Below are 16,528 nucleotides of genomic sequence, written 5' to 3'. Positions count from 1 at the left end.
CCTGAGAGGTTCGGCCAGGGTGGCCAGATTCGGGATGAACCTCCCACAATAAGTGGCCATCCCCAGGAAGCTGCGGACTTCTGCCACTGACGCAGGGGCTGCCGCCACCTTGATGGCGTGTGACTTCCGGGGATCCACTTGGATGCCTTCTTTAGTAAACACGTATCCGAAGAATTCGATCGTTTGTTGAAACAGTTGGCACTTCTCCCGGTGTAAGGTGACACCGTGCTCCTGTAGACGTGCTAGGGTGGCTCGGACATGTCTGTAGTGCTCTTCCACTGTCTTGGAGTAGATGAGGATATCATCGCTCACGTTTAGGACGCCAGGTAGGCCGATCAAAATATCTTTAATGGTATTTTGGAAGATTTCGGCGGCCGACGAGATCCCAAAGTTTAGACGTTTGTACCGTCTCAGCCCTAGGTGCGTGCTGAATGTGGTAATGTACCGGCTCTCTTTCGCTAAGGTGAGCTGGTGGTAGCCCGCGTTTAGATCTAGTTTCGAGAACCATCGGGCACCGTTTAGATCCGACACAATGTCATCCATGGTCGGAGTGATATGCCTCTCCCGTTTAATGGCTTTGTTTGGGAGGCGCATATCGATGCATAGCCGGATCTTCCCAGGTTGTCTTGGTTTCTCAGCTATCACCATTGGTGATACCCACAGTGTGGGTCCTGTGACCTTCTCAATTACTCCTTGTTCCTCCAGCCTTTGGGGCTCCTCCTCTACCAGCGGGCGTAGGTGGAATGGAATTCGCCTGTGCCTGAGGGCTGTCGGTTGTACCGCGGGGTCGATGTGGAGGCGTATCGGTGGCCTCTTGATTTTCCTTAGTCCTGAGAGTAGGCCTTGGAATGTTTCCAATAGGTCTTCGTCTTGCCTGTCCTGGACCATCCGGAGGAACGTGATGAGCCCTAGATCCTCTGCGGCATGCCCGCTGAGCAATGTGTCCACTTCTTGGTCGATTACGTGAATGTCAATGACAATTTCTGATGGTCCCGACTGCACCGCGACCGTCATCTTGCCTTTGAGCGGAAGCGGCGTGTCACTTCCGTAGGCGTATATCTTGGCTTTGGATCGTCGGAGCTCAGGCTTTGGTCTGAGGCGGTTATACTGCTGTACACCCATCACTGTCACGGACGCGCCGGTGTCGATCACGGCATTCACTTCCGATCCCGCTATGAGTATGTCGCACCGTGGCTGCGGTCGTCTGGTATTCTTTAGGGCCTTGGTGAACGACACGAGGTACGTTTCGTCTTCATCGTCGGACTCTGTGCTTGAGTCTTGATAGCCCTTGGTCTGCCCTCTCCTGGGCTTCGGCTGTGACGACAGCGACGTGTGTGATAGCTGTCTCACCAGTTTCCTCAGCGGCCTGTCCCGCTGGATTCCGCTTCTCTGCGCCTTCCTCCGGCAGACCGATGCAAAATGGTTGTCGATGCCGCAGTTGGTGCACGTTTTCCCTCTAGCCGGGCATGCTTTGAGTGGGTGGTCGTCATACCCACAGTATCCACACTGTCGGGCTTGAGCCGGGGGGCCGCCGGTCCCGGGGCTTCTGTGGCCTTTCTTTCGCTCGCACCGCGTCCGTCTTTTATTACCTTCACTTCTACGCTTTTGTCTGCACCCTTGACTAGGGCTTGGTCCATCTCTTCCGCTCGCGCCGCTGGCAAATCATGTGTTCTGGCCAGGACCAGGATCTCATTCATCGTGATGTTGGGTTGGCGAAGTATCAGCCCTCGAAGTGTCTTACTCCTGATTCCTAGTATCAGTTGCGCCCGGATCTCTTCTTTGGCCCTGTCACCTACGAGGTGCTTGTCTGCGAGGGCTCTCAGCCTCGTGTGGAAAGCATCCACAGATTCCCCTTCGCGCTGCTTCGCTTGGCGTAGTTTAAAGTGTTCATAGTCTGGGTTGACTAGGGGGTCGAAGTGCGCGTTCAGAGCCACCACTGCTGCCGGGGGGTTCATCTGGGTTCCCTGTGTTAGGCAGGTGTTTAAACAGGAGGTACACCTCTTCCCCCGCATAGTGTAGGAGGAGGGAGCGTTTCACCGCACCATCCGTCTCCCTTGACCCAATGAAATAGTTCTCCTGCCTGCCCAGCCAGGTCTGCCATCGCGGGGCAGCTGTCGTGGGGTCAGCGGCTTCGCTGAATGGAGGCAAGACCCCTGACGCGGGGTGATCGTGTCGCTCATTATGGCGTCGAAAACACCACCCACGTGCTTGCTGTGACTACAGTGTTCCTCCACTCACTTGATTTGTTGGTGGCTCTTTACAGGCAGGTACCGTGTGCTGCACTGCCAGGCGATGCTTTCCCAGGCTCGAGGGGTGTGTCTGCTGCTCAGAGGCCCGTGGCGTGGGTTAACAGGTCTGCTCGGATCCCTGAAGTTGATGCAGGGGCCCACCTCGTCGCCAGTGTTGTGTTCTCACCCTCATTGGTAGGGGGTGGGGGCCTGCAGCGCCTGTGCTGGAGCAGAGTTTTCTGTTGAAAATTTATTGAGTTTTAAGCTCCAGTTTTGTTTATATGTTATGATTAAAATTACTAATTTATAATCACTAATTATTAGTTTTGTTAAAAGTCTTGATTAACCAACATTACTAATGAGAGAAACTACACGTGGGAATGCATATATGTTGCTTAATAATATGTGCAACTTAATTAAATGAGTGTCGCAAAAGTGCTATTTGTTTCGTGTTTGCGCTTTAAAATAACGTGTGCTAATGCTTCTTTGTGTTGCAGACGGCTAGGTAATTACATACACATAGGGGTATTAGTGTGAGTTAACACTGTATAATCATTATGATGTGGTAACGTTGTTTTGTGTTTCTTTTAATTAAGATGGTCCGTTTTGGCCTAAACCAAGATGGCTGCTATTTACAGCCTGCGCTCGAGTGATTGAATTTTGACGAGAGGCCTTGCTGAACATGGTTGAAAGTCACCTGACCACAGCCTCTGTCTGATTTAAAAGTTTCCGTGAGGACAGCAGCTCCGGGCATGATTCCAATTGCCCTTGGAAAAGAAATAAGCCACAATGGACTGTGATAACTTGCGGTGGCTCTGCTATGGTACCAAGGAAGAGCATTCATAAATGTATCGCTTGCAAACTCGAGTTTCCTTCTTCCGTGTTTTTATTTTTGTGATTTTTCCTGAGCGGAGGTTTTCTAAATGTTACCAAGCGACATCCTTTCCTGCTCGCTCTGCTCAGCGGCTCAACGGACATTCAGAGTTCATTTGTTACTTTTATTTTGCTAGTTTTGTTATAAATATTACTAGACCAGAGATGGTCTGTAGCATTTGAGGCCACTTCTTCCTGAACTTATGTTCGTGAGGATCGATGCTGAAGCTGAGGACGGCAGCTCGGAAGACTTTACTGAGAGACCTGTCCTGACCCATTTAGCTAGAATAGGTAACTATGAGAATAATGATCTTGCTATTGATTGACTTTCATTTGAACTAATTTAGATAAACAACCATTTGTTTGAATTCCAGTGTCGGGTGGTTATTTCTTTGTCATTTATTGAATTCCAGATGTATTTCCTATGTTTAAAATCATGACTCAGGACAATATCTTTATGGTCGCATTGACCTCGTTTAGATGCAGATTGGTTTAGGTTTCTCTCATATATTCAGTGTGGATAGAGTAATACAATGAATGCTAGTGTGATGGGCCCTAGCGTATGATGAGTGTATGTGCGTGCGACTGTAGGTTTACTCTGTCCGTGGAAGTAGGGAGAATTTATATGCGCCGATCTGCAGCAGTTTCCAAAAAGAGAATAATTAGAGGAAATACTGAAAAGAAACAAAAGATGTCAAGTAGAGACCCACAAGAAATAGAATTAGAAGAATTGAGGGAAAGTGTTTACTTGGAGTCAAAGAGGGATGATGTGAGAGAGTCTGATGTTTAATGTTGTGTCATAAAAGACATTTTCAATTTCTCCTAAAATTGGGACTAAATGTTTTTTTTTGGGTTGGTTTTTGTGGTGATAATATATCACCAAAGGGGGGATTGCTGGAGCAGAGTTTTCTGTTGAAAATTTATTGAGTTTTAAGCTCCAGTTTTGTTTATATGTTATGATTAAAATTACTAATTTATAATCACTAATTATTAGTTTTGTTAAAAGTCTTGATTAACCAACATTACTAATGAGAGAAACTACACGTGGGAATGCATATATGTTGCTTAATAATATGTGCAACTTAATTAAATGAGTGTCGCAAAAGTGCTATTTGTATCGTGTTTGCACTTTAAAATAACGTGTGCTAATGCTTCTTTGTGTTGCAGACGGCTAGGTAATTACATACACATAGGGGTATTAGTGGGAGTTAACACTGTATAATCATTATGATGTGGTAACGTTGTTTTGTGTTTCTTTTAATTAAGATGGTCCGTTTTGGCCTAAACCAAGATGGCTGCTATTTACAGCCTGCGCTCGTGTGATTGAATTTTGACGAGAGGCCTTGCTGAACATGGTTGAAAGTCACCTGACCACAGCCTCTGTCTGATTTAAAAGTTTCCGTGAGGACAGCAGCTCCGGGCATGATTCCAATTGCCCTTGGAAAAGAAATAAGCCACAATGGACTGTGATAACTTGCGGTGGCTCTGCTATGGTACCAAGGAAGAGCATTAAAAAATGTATCGCTTGCAAACTCGAGTTTCCTTCTTCCGTGTTTTTATTTTTGTGATTTTTCCTGAGCGGAGGTTTTCTAAATGTTACCAAGCGACATCCTTTCCTGCTCGCTCTGCTCAGCGGCTCAACGGACATTCAGTGTTCATTTGTTACTTTTATTTCGCTAGTTTTGTTATAAATATTACTAGACCAGAGAGGGTCTGTAGCATTTGAGGCCACTTCTTCCTGAACTTATGTTCGTGAGGATCGATGCTGAAGCTGAGGACGGCAGCTCGGAAGACTTTACTGAGAGACCTGTCCTGACCCATTTAGCTAGAATAGGTAACTATGAGAATAATGATCTTGCTATTGATTGACTTTCATTTGAACTAATTTAGATAAACAACCATTTGTTTGAATTCCAGTGTCGGGTGGTTATTTCTTTGTCATTTATTGAATTCCAGATGTTTTTCCTATGTTTAAAATCATGACTCAGGACAATATCTTTATGGTCGCATTGACCTCGTTTAGATGCAGATTGGTTTAGATTTCTCTCATATATTCAGTGTGGATAGAGTAATAGAATGAATGTTAGTGTGATGGGCCCTAGCGTATGATGAGTGTATGTGCGTGCGACTGTAGGTTTACTCTGTCCGTGGAAGTAGGGAGAATTTATATGCGCCGATCTGCAGCACCTGCATGCACCTGTCTGAGGCCTAGCGCGCGCGCCGCGCAATAATCACACACCCACACCGGTACTGCCGTTGGGCGCGAACTGACGATCTGTTCGCCCGCCCCTTTATTATATATTGACGCGCTCACGTCCGCCGACGTGAGCGCAACTTGCGCTAACTGTAACACCAACCATGCCTTACACAGGGGTGCAATACTAGTCCCTTTATTGCCCATTTTATACACCGTCTGGAATTGAAATGTTCACGTCAAGGCAAGTAAACGTCGTTCAATTAACATACTCAGTTGAGTCATCTATAAGTCTAAAAATTGCTAATCTATGGCCGTGTTTTACGGTGTCACAGCCAAAATTAAACAAATAATTCAAAGATATGTTTTTGAATAGGAAGCTAGGAGAAGAACGGCCTTCAATGGACCTGACTAATTGCGTTTATTTTCTGCTACTTTTTGGACAGCTCCCAGGAGTGTGTGCATTTTGGTTTGCACGAGTGTTATTTTGATACTGTTTAGGATGGTTTTAATAATCGAAAGTAAAGCATGTTGATATTAGTAGAACATGAAATGAAAGTTAATGTACGTAACGTACACTCCAAACTCATTTGAAGACCGGCTCCTGTCTAAAATTGGTAACACACGCTAAATCACTTCCGGGTCAGTAAAGTTCTTTAAGCTCTGTGGTTCGTTTCCTGGTCCCATTTATATGTCGGGATCATATATTTGAATTACAGATCTGGTTCTGTACCACAGCCCCGCCCCCCTTTTTGTAGGTGACAGCCAGATAATTGTTGTATGGGAGAGTGCCGTGAAATACAGTTCCTTGAGTGCTTGAACGCGACCACCAATTACCGCTCCACTGTAATTTACTTAGACCATCTCAAGTTATTATCCGCTTGGTAGGGTGTACTTTTCTGTACTGTGTACCCCTTCTTGTTATCCCACCTTCTTTAACTGGAAAAGATCAAACCTGAATGAATATCCGATAGTTGAATTCCAATTGGGAGTAAAAAAAACCCGGAACAATAAGATCATTATATAAAGAATCGTTCCTCGAAAATCGACAAGTTACTCTAGTGAAAGGTCGTGGTGACAAAAAATATAAAAAGCTGTTCATTAAATAAATGTAAATCTCAGGACATTTACATTGGTAATTGTTACATTGTAAAATGCAGAACATTTACACTAAAAGATGGCCGCCACGCTTTACGATGGTTACAGCGAAATGTTTCCCAGCAGGCAAGGTGAAAACGGCAAAGGAGGGGCTGAACTTTGAAGGAAAAATGTACGATGGAATGAGAGTTCTGGACGACGAAAGTGGTAAGAAGAGGTACGGGGGAAGGGGAGGTGCGCTAGAGTTGGGAAAAGTTTAAAGTCCCATGTCAAAGGAGGCAAGCGGTTTCACGTTTGCTGGTGAGGTTGCCTCTGTCCACCGTGAATGGTGGTTTGAAGGGGAACGGGGCTGGTGAAAGGGACAGAGGGGGTATGGTACTTCACCGCCCCATTATTAAAGCTACACAATAAAAGGGACTTAATAGGGGAAAGCATAAAGGAAGAAAGCAGTAGGGTGGGCCAGGGGGTTCACCCTCTAAACCTACACATACAGAAACGCACAGCGACCGGAGTTTTAGAGAAGATCGAAAAAGTAAAAGCCAGTCCCAAAAATATAAGCAGCAGTGATGTAGATGCAAAAATGTAATTTGTTTACCACAACTATTTCTTAACACGTATGGAAATGTACGATAGCCTTGAACAGCGATCAACTTGGAGTGACTACTTTTTATTACTTGTGTGTTTTCGAATTAGAGGTTTCTATATGTGCAGCCGTGATTCCCTTGACGCAGAAACATTGCTGTCTTCCAAACCTGGTAACTCACGTCACAACTATCAGAAAGATATTCATATAGTTGAATTTCTACTAGAGCACTTCAGCTCTCTTGCTCATTTTCTTACTAAATTATAATGAGTGGCTTTTATGGGATTTTCCCTAAGTTTCACAGTGGGTGACGGCTTGCGTTCTTTTACATCAGTGTCGCTTTGATTCCTTTCTGCAATCGGTGTAATTGACAATTGACGCCCAGGACCCATACTCGTGAAAACCGAAGTCTGTGGAGATGTGCCCCCCTTTCTTGGCCCAGAAATAGCTTTCTCTTTTGACTCTTTCTCTCCCTACCTTTCTTTTCCCCTTTTTTCCCTTTCTGTTTCTCCTTTCCTCATTCCTTCCCTTTCTCTCTTCCCTTCCCCCACTCCCCGTCCCCTTTCCTCCTGTCCCTCTTTCCTCCCTTCCTCTATTGCCTTCTTATACCAGTGGGATGAAAAAGTGGATGGGATTAATGCAGCGTAGAATGTCAAATCCTCCCTTCATTACAGACCAAACATCACACTAGCACTTTCACTCCATAAATTCATTGGTGGGGCCCATAACACCAACGCTCATACTAACCTGATCTGCTCTTACGGGAGGGATACGTTTCCAATCGCTGACATGAAAGGAATACCTATTCACCTGAGGAACCTAATTTACATGAATATACATTGAATATCTTTATTAGACCTAGAATCTCGAGCTATTCCCTCCATTTAATCGATGGATCAAATTAGTTGAATTTGGATAATTAGTGATTCAATTCTTCTATTTTATATTCAATCTCATTCTAATCTCTTCAATAAACAGCCCAACACATTTGTCTGTAGATCCATTCTTTTTATCTAATTAATTGCAAAATTTTAATAATTCAGTAGTTCAAATACAGAACATCATATTTACCTAGTCTGGCTATTAGTCGTCCTCTAAGTCAATCAAGTCATGATAATCTTTAATTCATCAAAGTCAGGCAACGATTCAGTCTGTCAAAGATTCGGGGAAACAGCTGTCCAGCAGTGTCACTGTCCTCTCCGTCAGCATAACGTCAGGAATCAGGAAAAGATCCGTGTCAACTCACTATTCTACCATCTTTTTATAACGAAATTAACGTCAAAATGTAACAAAAATCAGTTTTAGGCAGTCCTGATTGGCTGGTTTGGGGTCATTCGGTAAAGTTCTCACATAGACTATTGAGTTAGGTCATCACACTTGCTGGTTCCTGTTTTAAAGACAGTTCTTTGTTTCGTGAACTTGGCAATTCTCCCGGTGTGACCTTGATGGGTACATCATGCATGGGTCAGGACGAGGCCACTGTTGCTTGCGGTGGCGCAGGCGCACTTCACTAGAAACCTCGTGAAACGGTAGTAGTCACGTCGGGTGTCTCGGTCAGCCATCTTTGTTTAGGCCCAAATGGGTAACTTAAGCGAAACAAACACAAATCGTAATTAAAACATGGAAATAGCTTATAAAATGTTAATCCCTCACTAATTCCCCTATGTGTATGTAATTCTTACATTATTAAGGTTGATTAATTACCACTCCACACACGTTAATTTTATTATAATTAATAGATTATTCTAATTAGTATGAACATGCAGAAATGGGGAGTATACAACATTTTATATTACCCGCTCCTTCAGGATCTCTTAAAGAGGTGGTGCCTATGTCGTTAAGGGCGTCTCTCTGTAGACTAAATTGTGCCTATGTCGTTAAGGGCGTCTCTCTGTAGACTAAATTTTTGTGGTTTCAATAGCGTGTCATTCACCCAACTGGTATTTTTCAATCAATCATGGCATTTGTAAAGCGCACTTCATACCCGCGAGGGTCTCAAGGCGCTGGGGGGGGGGGGGGGGGGGGAAGCTGCTACTGTTCGAAGAGCCAGGTCTTGGCTACCCGTCTGGTACCCCTCTGAGCTTTTTGTTACTGCACCAGATGTATAACACAATAACTGACATGGATCTAAAACCAGCTGGGACTGTTCTGTAGCGGTCTACGATAAATTAGAAACAATGATTTTCTTGTAAATAATATTGAAAATTTTCAATACTGAAATTGAAAATCATTGAAACGTTACAGAGGCCTTTTGAAGGGGTTGTGATCTTCAGAGAGTCTCAGTGACTCTCAATTGTTTAGTTTAAACTGTATTTGTTCATTTTTTTTTTTCCCCTCAAGTATTGGCACTGCAACATTTCCAAATGTAAATTGTCAGCCCAGATGTTAGTAGTGTTACTTTGTCAGCCAAGATGGTGGTGTTACACATTTAGGGAGCATGCCATTGATTCATTTATACATCTCCTCTGCTTGTCCGTTCAGAGCTTTGTAATCATAGCATGTAAACAATATGTCATAACCTTGATAGCTATTTCGCCTACGTGCTTCTAGATAGTTCTTGTGCTGTACATCCCTCTCCTTCCACCTCCCCTAGACTCTAGTACCACGCCTAATACTAAGAGTGTTGCTAATAAGTGACATAGACGATGTGCTGATGAAGCTGGGTAATTCACCCATGGGCCCATATACCCTTCCTGCCTTGGTCACGTAGAGGTCTGAACTCTCGGCTCCTCCTCAGGGTCTTTATTATGGAAGGCTGTCAATACTTTCAACCAGAGTTAAGCAATGGGCCTTTTGTGGAATCCCCGATGCCCTTTCACAGAGCTGCCCCTTCCGCAACAGCCCAGTTTCCCACGTCCTCAGTCGACTTCCAATGTAATGCTATATCCCTCCAGGCTACAGCATGGGCCAAGATTTTATTACTCAATTTTTTTGAGCTTTTTCTGGCCGGTGCAGACATAAGCCATGAGACATATTTCCACTTGGAGTACATTTTGTCTGTTGAGTGTGCACTCTACCTCCTCTGCAACTTTGATCCCAAATCTCTCTATCAATGGGCAGGTTCACACCATATGCACAAAATCGCCATCTAACTGCACAGTGGGAGCATTGTATCAGCTTGTTTCGGTATATTCAATCTGAAGGGAGAGGTATGTTATGTGTAAATAATTAAACTTCGTATAGTTGTATCTGGCGTTCCCATAGACCTTAAGTACTTGTTCTAAAGTTTGATCCCATTTTTTTACCTGGAATTCTCTTTTGAGCAGTGCCTCCCATCTGTCGCGGAGCATTGTCAGTTCAGGGAGAGCCATAAACAAAGCCATTTTGTAAAGCACAGATGTTAATCTATTTCCCTCTCCAAAAGTGACCAGTGTCTGTAATAAATCATTTGTCTGTGGTTCAGAAAGGGGACCTCCCCACATCTGAGATATCGTTCTCCTTAGCGTAGGTCAGAATTGTGTTTGGGGTAAGCCATTCTCCTCCATCATAGTGTCCATATTGCATAGTCTTCCTGATTTCACCCCATTTCCCTCCCCAACCGGTCTACCATAGTATTAATCGCCGCCCACTCCCTCATTCTTCGTTTGGGGAAGAAACCCCTTTGGAGATAGGAAGACTTTTCAATGAAAGTGAAGGTGCATAAAGCTTTATCAAGCTTATGCTGCCAAGTTTTTTTAAAAGCTGTTCTCCAGCAATGAGACGCTATAGTGAACATTGTGGGCCGACGTGCCCGTTTCAGCTTCACTCCAAGAAGCATTGTAGTTATAACCCCCGTCTTTTGGGGGTCCTCTGCATCCCTCAGATCTTTCCTGTTTAGACCCGCAAGTATTTGTGTCCGCCAGTGCAGTTGGGTGGACAAGAATATGTCTCGAAGTCTTAGACTCCCAAGCCCCTCAACGCTGTTGGGCGCTGCAATACTTCTAGGGAGACCTGATGCTGACCTCCATACCATATCAGCTCTCGCAGTAAAGTGTTTAGTTCCCTAAGCCACGTCTTGGGAACCCAAATTGGTAGGTTCGCAAAGTAATAAAGAACTCTTGGTAACATCGCAATTTTCGATAAAGTAACCTGTTCCATGATTGGTAGTTTCAGTGATCGTCAAAATTGAACATTCCCTTTCAGCACAACTCCCACGTTCCATTCCCTGATGTCTGTTGCATTATGGTATATGTCAGCTCTCAGCTACCGAAGTACTCGGGGGTGGGGGGGGGGGGTTCCCAGAGAATGCCAGTATGTTCAGTTGGGTGTGGCGAGACCTGTTCAATGGAAGAGACCGGAAATGTGCAAGTTATAGACCAATTTGTGGAGGTCCTGACACTTGCCCAGGGTCTTGCAGCAGGTTTATACTTTAGAGGCTCCCCATCTCTTTATTTCTCAAATACAAAGGCATATAGTCCGCAAATAACGAGACATGTTCCCCATCACCCAGGGGAATGTCCTTACCCACACAAGCCAATGGTTCCACTGCTAGTGCAAAGAGTAATGGGGACAGGAGGCATCCTTGCTGTTGCTCCTGTTGACCTCAGATGCCTCTGATATGATACTGTGCCAGAGTTTCCTCCATCTCCTTAAACAGTCACCTGATATTTTGGGATGTGTTGTGCTGAGGCATGAAGCCGCCTTGATCCAGATGAATGAATGTTGTCAAATGTGGTTTTATGCAGTTGTCCAGTATTTTACTCAGGGTTATAGTCTAAATTAACATCGACAAGGGTTTATAGGCAGTGACAGCCAGTGCTTCTCCCTGGAGCTTGGGGATGCACATTAGAAGTGCCCCTGGTAGTGTCTGGCAGCCTAGTGCTTTCTAGGGCCCTCACAAACATGTCTGCTAATTTCAGGGCCCAATGTTCTGCTTATGATTGGTAAAATCCCGCTGGCAAGCCATCTGTCACCGGCGTCTTGCTGTATGCTAGCTCTTTACTCGTCTCTTTTGTTTACGGGTCGGTGATCTGTCCGCCCAGTCACTCACGTTATGTTTACTTAATGTTAGACCTTCTTTTTCTCTCCACATCTCATCCATCTACATATATTGCATCTCATCTGTTTCCTTTTCTTCTTTTCACTCTCATGAATGCACTACCTCGCATCTCCTTCACTTTCAGTCCCGAAGCACACAACACACACACTCACCTGAAGAACTGTATTTTTTTTTTCGTCCTTACCACTGTGTACCTCCTTCACACACATTTCCACAGAATTTCAACTGCAACATGTGCCCATTGCTCTGAGCTCCTTGCAGAGAGGCCAAGGATGGATGAGGATATATTATGAAGACCTTTTGACCCACTGACAGCACTGTGAGAAACTCACTGGCTTCAGCCTCAATTTCAGAGCTCTCAAACGTGGCCCATTATCAGCACCTGGAGGCAGCTTAGTTCAAAGTATGCACTGTATAAGAGTAGTCTGCTACACGACAGAAAATATGGAAATACAAAATCATGGAAATATATTACTTAATCTTACATTCCCTGAGAGGGTTAAACATGTGAAATGTAAACAGGAAGTAAATCAGTGATATGGATTACCATAACATTTTTTACATTCATTTTTCAGAAATCTATCAGAGTTTTTGTTAGTAAAGATAAGGATATGACTATAGGACCCAAAAGGGACCCATGCCATTGTCTGTATTTGATTACTAACGGGTCTGAGACTTGGAGGGACCTGGCCCACTTAAAAGCCCTGGCAGCGCCACTTGCTTCAGGCTGCTTGAAAGTAGTCCACAAAATATCATAAACTGACAGTCGCCCGAACTACCAGTCACGCTAAAGTTCTAAACATCTGTGCTCCTCAAACCAACGTGATCCTTCCAGATGGCCATTATGGCTCTCGCCTCAGCCTTTGACACACAGCCATAACTGATCACCAGACCGTAGTTTTGTTTTGCCTGTGGCTTCTGTTATTCCTTTCTCCACCTAGAAACAGGAATGTCAGTGGTAATAACAGGCTGCTTGCACATCCGACCTAAAATCTATGGCAAGTACAGATAACACAGGAATAACATGTGCTACAACGGACCAACACTATGCCACCTCAATAGTGTACCCAAATATATGAAAATCTATACATTAACAAATTATTAAGAAATCCAGAGCACTACACAAGTGTTGTTTTTTTGGTGTGCCAGTAAAAACGGATCCGACTTTTTATTTTCAAAGAATCCAAAATTTGTCAACACGAAGGTCAGTATCAGATGAAAGACACACAGCCGACATGTGTTTCATCAAAACGACAACTTTTTCAAGGCTGTTAATTTAAAAGACCATCATTACATATTTGTATAAACACCTCAGAAACTACTTTTTTTACATTATCATAAAACGTATACAATGCTTATAGACCAACAGAATACATGGACAGACATTCCTACTTATTTGTAAAAGCTCTTTCCACGTGTGGATACAAGAGCATCATATCATAGTTACACAGCAAGGAAACATGCAAAAGAGTTGTATGTGTTTCCTGTAGCCGGGAAACATGAGGATTCTCTACCTTCCAAACTGACCTCTCTTTTTAGGTCTCGCCTGACCCAGCGCATGCGCTGGTCTGGCGAGACTTATTGAGAGGGCTCCAAAAAGTGCTACCAGGCCAGCCTAGAGGTACAGTGATGTTTGATCGTGATCGCGATCACTTTCACTTTCATGGCCGCACGGCCGCTTGGCATTGCCAATAGGTCTCGCTTTTGGGACCTTATAAGTATTTAGTTATGCAACTGTTGCATGGCTAAATACTTATAAGGTCCCAAAGGCGAGACCTATTGGCTATGCCAATGCTTGTTATATAACTGTACGCAGGATGTGGTTCAGTTCAAGAACTGAGCGATAAAGTGACGGGCTGGCTCCTTTGGAGGAGGCCTGGGGCTGAGAGAACGAGCTCACAGCTCAATCAGGAAGGGTAAAGATTGAATTCTTTGAACCAATGGCCAGATGTCCGACCATTGGCAATTGCGACTCGCAAATTGCGCCAAAGTGCGAGTCGCAATTGCCAATGTACAACAGTGTCTGAGACACTGTTTGCTATTCCCAATTGGGTCGCAAATTGCATGCCTTATGCATATTAATGAGGCTGTCGCAATTTGCAACCTCATTGGCAATGGCTGGTTCTCCCAGAGATGGTGGCCTGCTGGTGTCAGCAGACCTCCATGTCTGGGACTGCTTTTAAATAAAGCAGTTTTTTTATGCAGCCTGTTTTCCTTAAAGGAAAATGGGATGCATTTAAAATAAAAATGGAAACTTTTTAAAAAAAATGTAAGGGCAGGTAGTGGTCCCTGGGACCACTGCCTGCTCTGACAAAATGTTTGCTTACCCATTCAGAAAGGGGAAGGGGTCTCCTGGGGACCCCTTTCCGTTTGCGAATGGTCTGCTACCCTTTTAAAGAGGGTGGTAAACTGCAAGTGTTTTGCGACCGCAATTGCGGTCGCAAAACATTCTTACATAGGGTTCAGACTCGCTATTAGGAAGGGATGCACTTGAAGCGCCCATTCCTAATAGCGAGTCGCTAACCCTATTTTGTGAGTCGCTATTTAAGTTGCGACTCGCAAAATATGGTTAGTACATGGGCCATAGTTTTTTTTGCATGCGCAAACGAGTCTAAAACCCATTTGTGCATGCAAAAATCTGTCGTACATCTGGCCCCAAGTCTTTAGAAAGAGTTCATGTTAGTTCTCTCAGATCCTTCAGTGAATCCCATGAATCTCAAATTGTTGGTGTGAAACCACACTTCTTCATCCTTTGCATGCATAGATTGTTCGCCTAAAGCCATTTTTAACTGCTGCACAGCCGTTTTAAGGTCCTTTGCAATATATTTCAGTTGTAAGACAGTCTTGTGCCTCTGTGACCCTGTCTACGACATTTTGTCTTAAAAGGGAAACACCCAATCTTTCCTTATTTTTGCCTTTAGCGCCTGCCTGGATCCTTTTTACCCAAAATTATTTTTAAGATTTCTTTATTGACATTTCAAATGACGGTACAATATAACTTACCGTACCATAGTCGAACATCACAAAATAGACGGCGGTCCCTTTTGCTCACTCAGTGAAACTGCAAAAACTGAGAAAGCAGACCATTATACAGTGGATGATAGAAACTGTTATTCCGAATGCTTACCATATAGGGGTAATCCATAGTTGTTCAATGCCCGGTAGCATTGCATTGAAAATATCTTTGGGTATGGCAATCAAAAGTGCACACAGCAGCAAAATCAATGTAACAACAAATATAGCATATAAAGATCTCCCCCACCCCCCATGCTTCCATTAAGACTATCGACATTTAGAAAATATTATTGACTTAGTCTCCGCCAACCAACTGACGCATAGTCCCAACATGCAATGAGAGTGTAGGTCCTCCACCCGAGTCCCCGGTCACTGTGTCAATCAAGGCGTCTCTCTAACCATTATGGTCTGTGGTGGGTTGAACTTTGTCCTCTGGCTCCAATAGCACCCGGATCATGACATCCCAAGAAAGCATAACATTGGCTACCTTTGCACCTCTACTTGTTCTCCATATGTATAGCTCCTCTGCTGCCGCCCACTCTAATCAATCTCTCTCCCATGCCACCCTTGTAGGGGGCTTCATCACCAGCCAACTCATAGCTATGCATCTTTTAGCCGCTATGAAGCCCAACATTGTAAATTGTTTGCTCAGCTTCCATCTAGGGTTGTGTGGTAGGAGCCACAATAAACATTGGTTAATTGTATACAATATTACCCACCTCATGCACAGCGGAGTTGTGGCAATACTTGAAATTCGCAGCCACCTGCACACTCCAAGGACCATGGTGGCCCCTACTGGGATATATGGCATGTAGTAACTTGGGTGAGAGGTAAGCCTTGTGGATTATGTTGAATTGTATCTGCTTAAATCGGGCGCAGGCTGCCTGTCTGGTTACTTGTGTGGTGAGCAGGATGACATCTGTAGAGGAAGGGGCTGTTCAACAGTGGCCCTCTAGGACCAACCAGATGTGATTGTGACATTTCTGGTGGTCTGCCACAGCAGCCAGTAGCTTGGTGAACTTACTTGGTTTCCCCTGTTTGGAGGCAGGTCATAATTTACCATTAGCCATGGAGGGAATCTGTCAATGCAGCTTTCTGTAGTATATAGGAACTATCAAGCGCACCGGAAGGTCACTCGGCAAGGTCTCTTGTTAAACAGTTACTCGCTATGTACCTTTGCTTAGCAGTAAGCACAATCTGTGTGTACTATACTTAAGAACATTTCTGACTTGCCAGTCTGACTGTGGTGAGTGGCATTTTCAGTCAGTAGAGCCAGTAATAAATATGTCTTCTGTGAGTCCTACAGTACGTGTTTCCGGGCCCTCATAATTGCCTTCTCTGTCACTTGCTGTCCTCGTATGTGTGACTGTCGTCATACCCTGTGGAGGGGAACCTGCTGCAGTGTTCTCACACAGTGGCAGTGTACCTTGGGCATAGGGCGGTTTTCGGGGTCGCGCAGTCCCACAAGTAAGGCCCGTTCTCTTGTTTACATGCCTTCGAGCTGTCAGCAATTCCTTCCAGTACCCTTATCGATCAGCAGTGTTCATTATTCAATATTC

General features: G+C 44.4%; 1 protein-coding gene across 8 annotated transcripts in view; it reads left to right on the top strand.

Moving 5' to 3' along the window:
- The first annotated feature begins 6,453 nt into the window (after positions 1 to 6,453).
- Positions 6,454 to 16,528, top strand: part of PLEKHA1 (pleckstrin homology domain containing A1) — a 420,928-nt gene continuing 410,853 nt past the window's right edge. For 5 of the 8 annotated variants that reach the window (XM_085602477.1, XM_085602505.1, XM_085602450.1 and 2 more), the window contains exon 1: positions 6,468 to 6,600. The gene's annotated coding sequence lies outside the window, so the exon portion shown is untranslated. Of the gene's footprint in view, positions 6,611 to 16,528 lie in introns of all 8 variants that reach the window. The other 3 variants (XM_085602488.1, XM_085602461.1, XM_085602514.1) reach the window with 3 other exon arrangements.

This window comes from Triturus cristatus, chromosome 1_2 (assembly GCF_964204655.1).
Source record: "Triturus cristatus chromosome 1_2, aTriCri1.1, whole genome shotgun sequence".
NCBI classification, from domain to species: Eukaryota; Metazoa; Chordata; class Amphibia; order Caudata; family Salamandridae; genus Triturus; species Triturus cristatus.
Note: the sequence above shows the minus strand (reverse complement) of the source record. Positions and strands in the feature narration are given on the sequence as shown.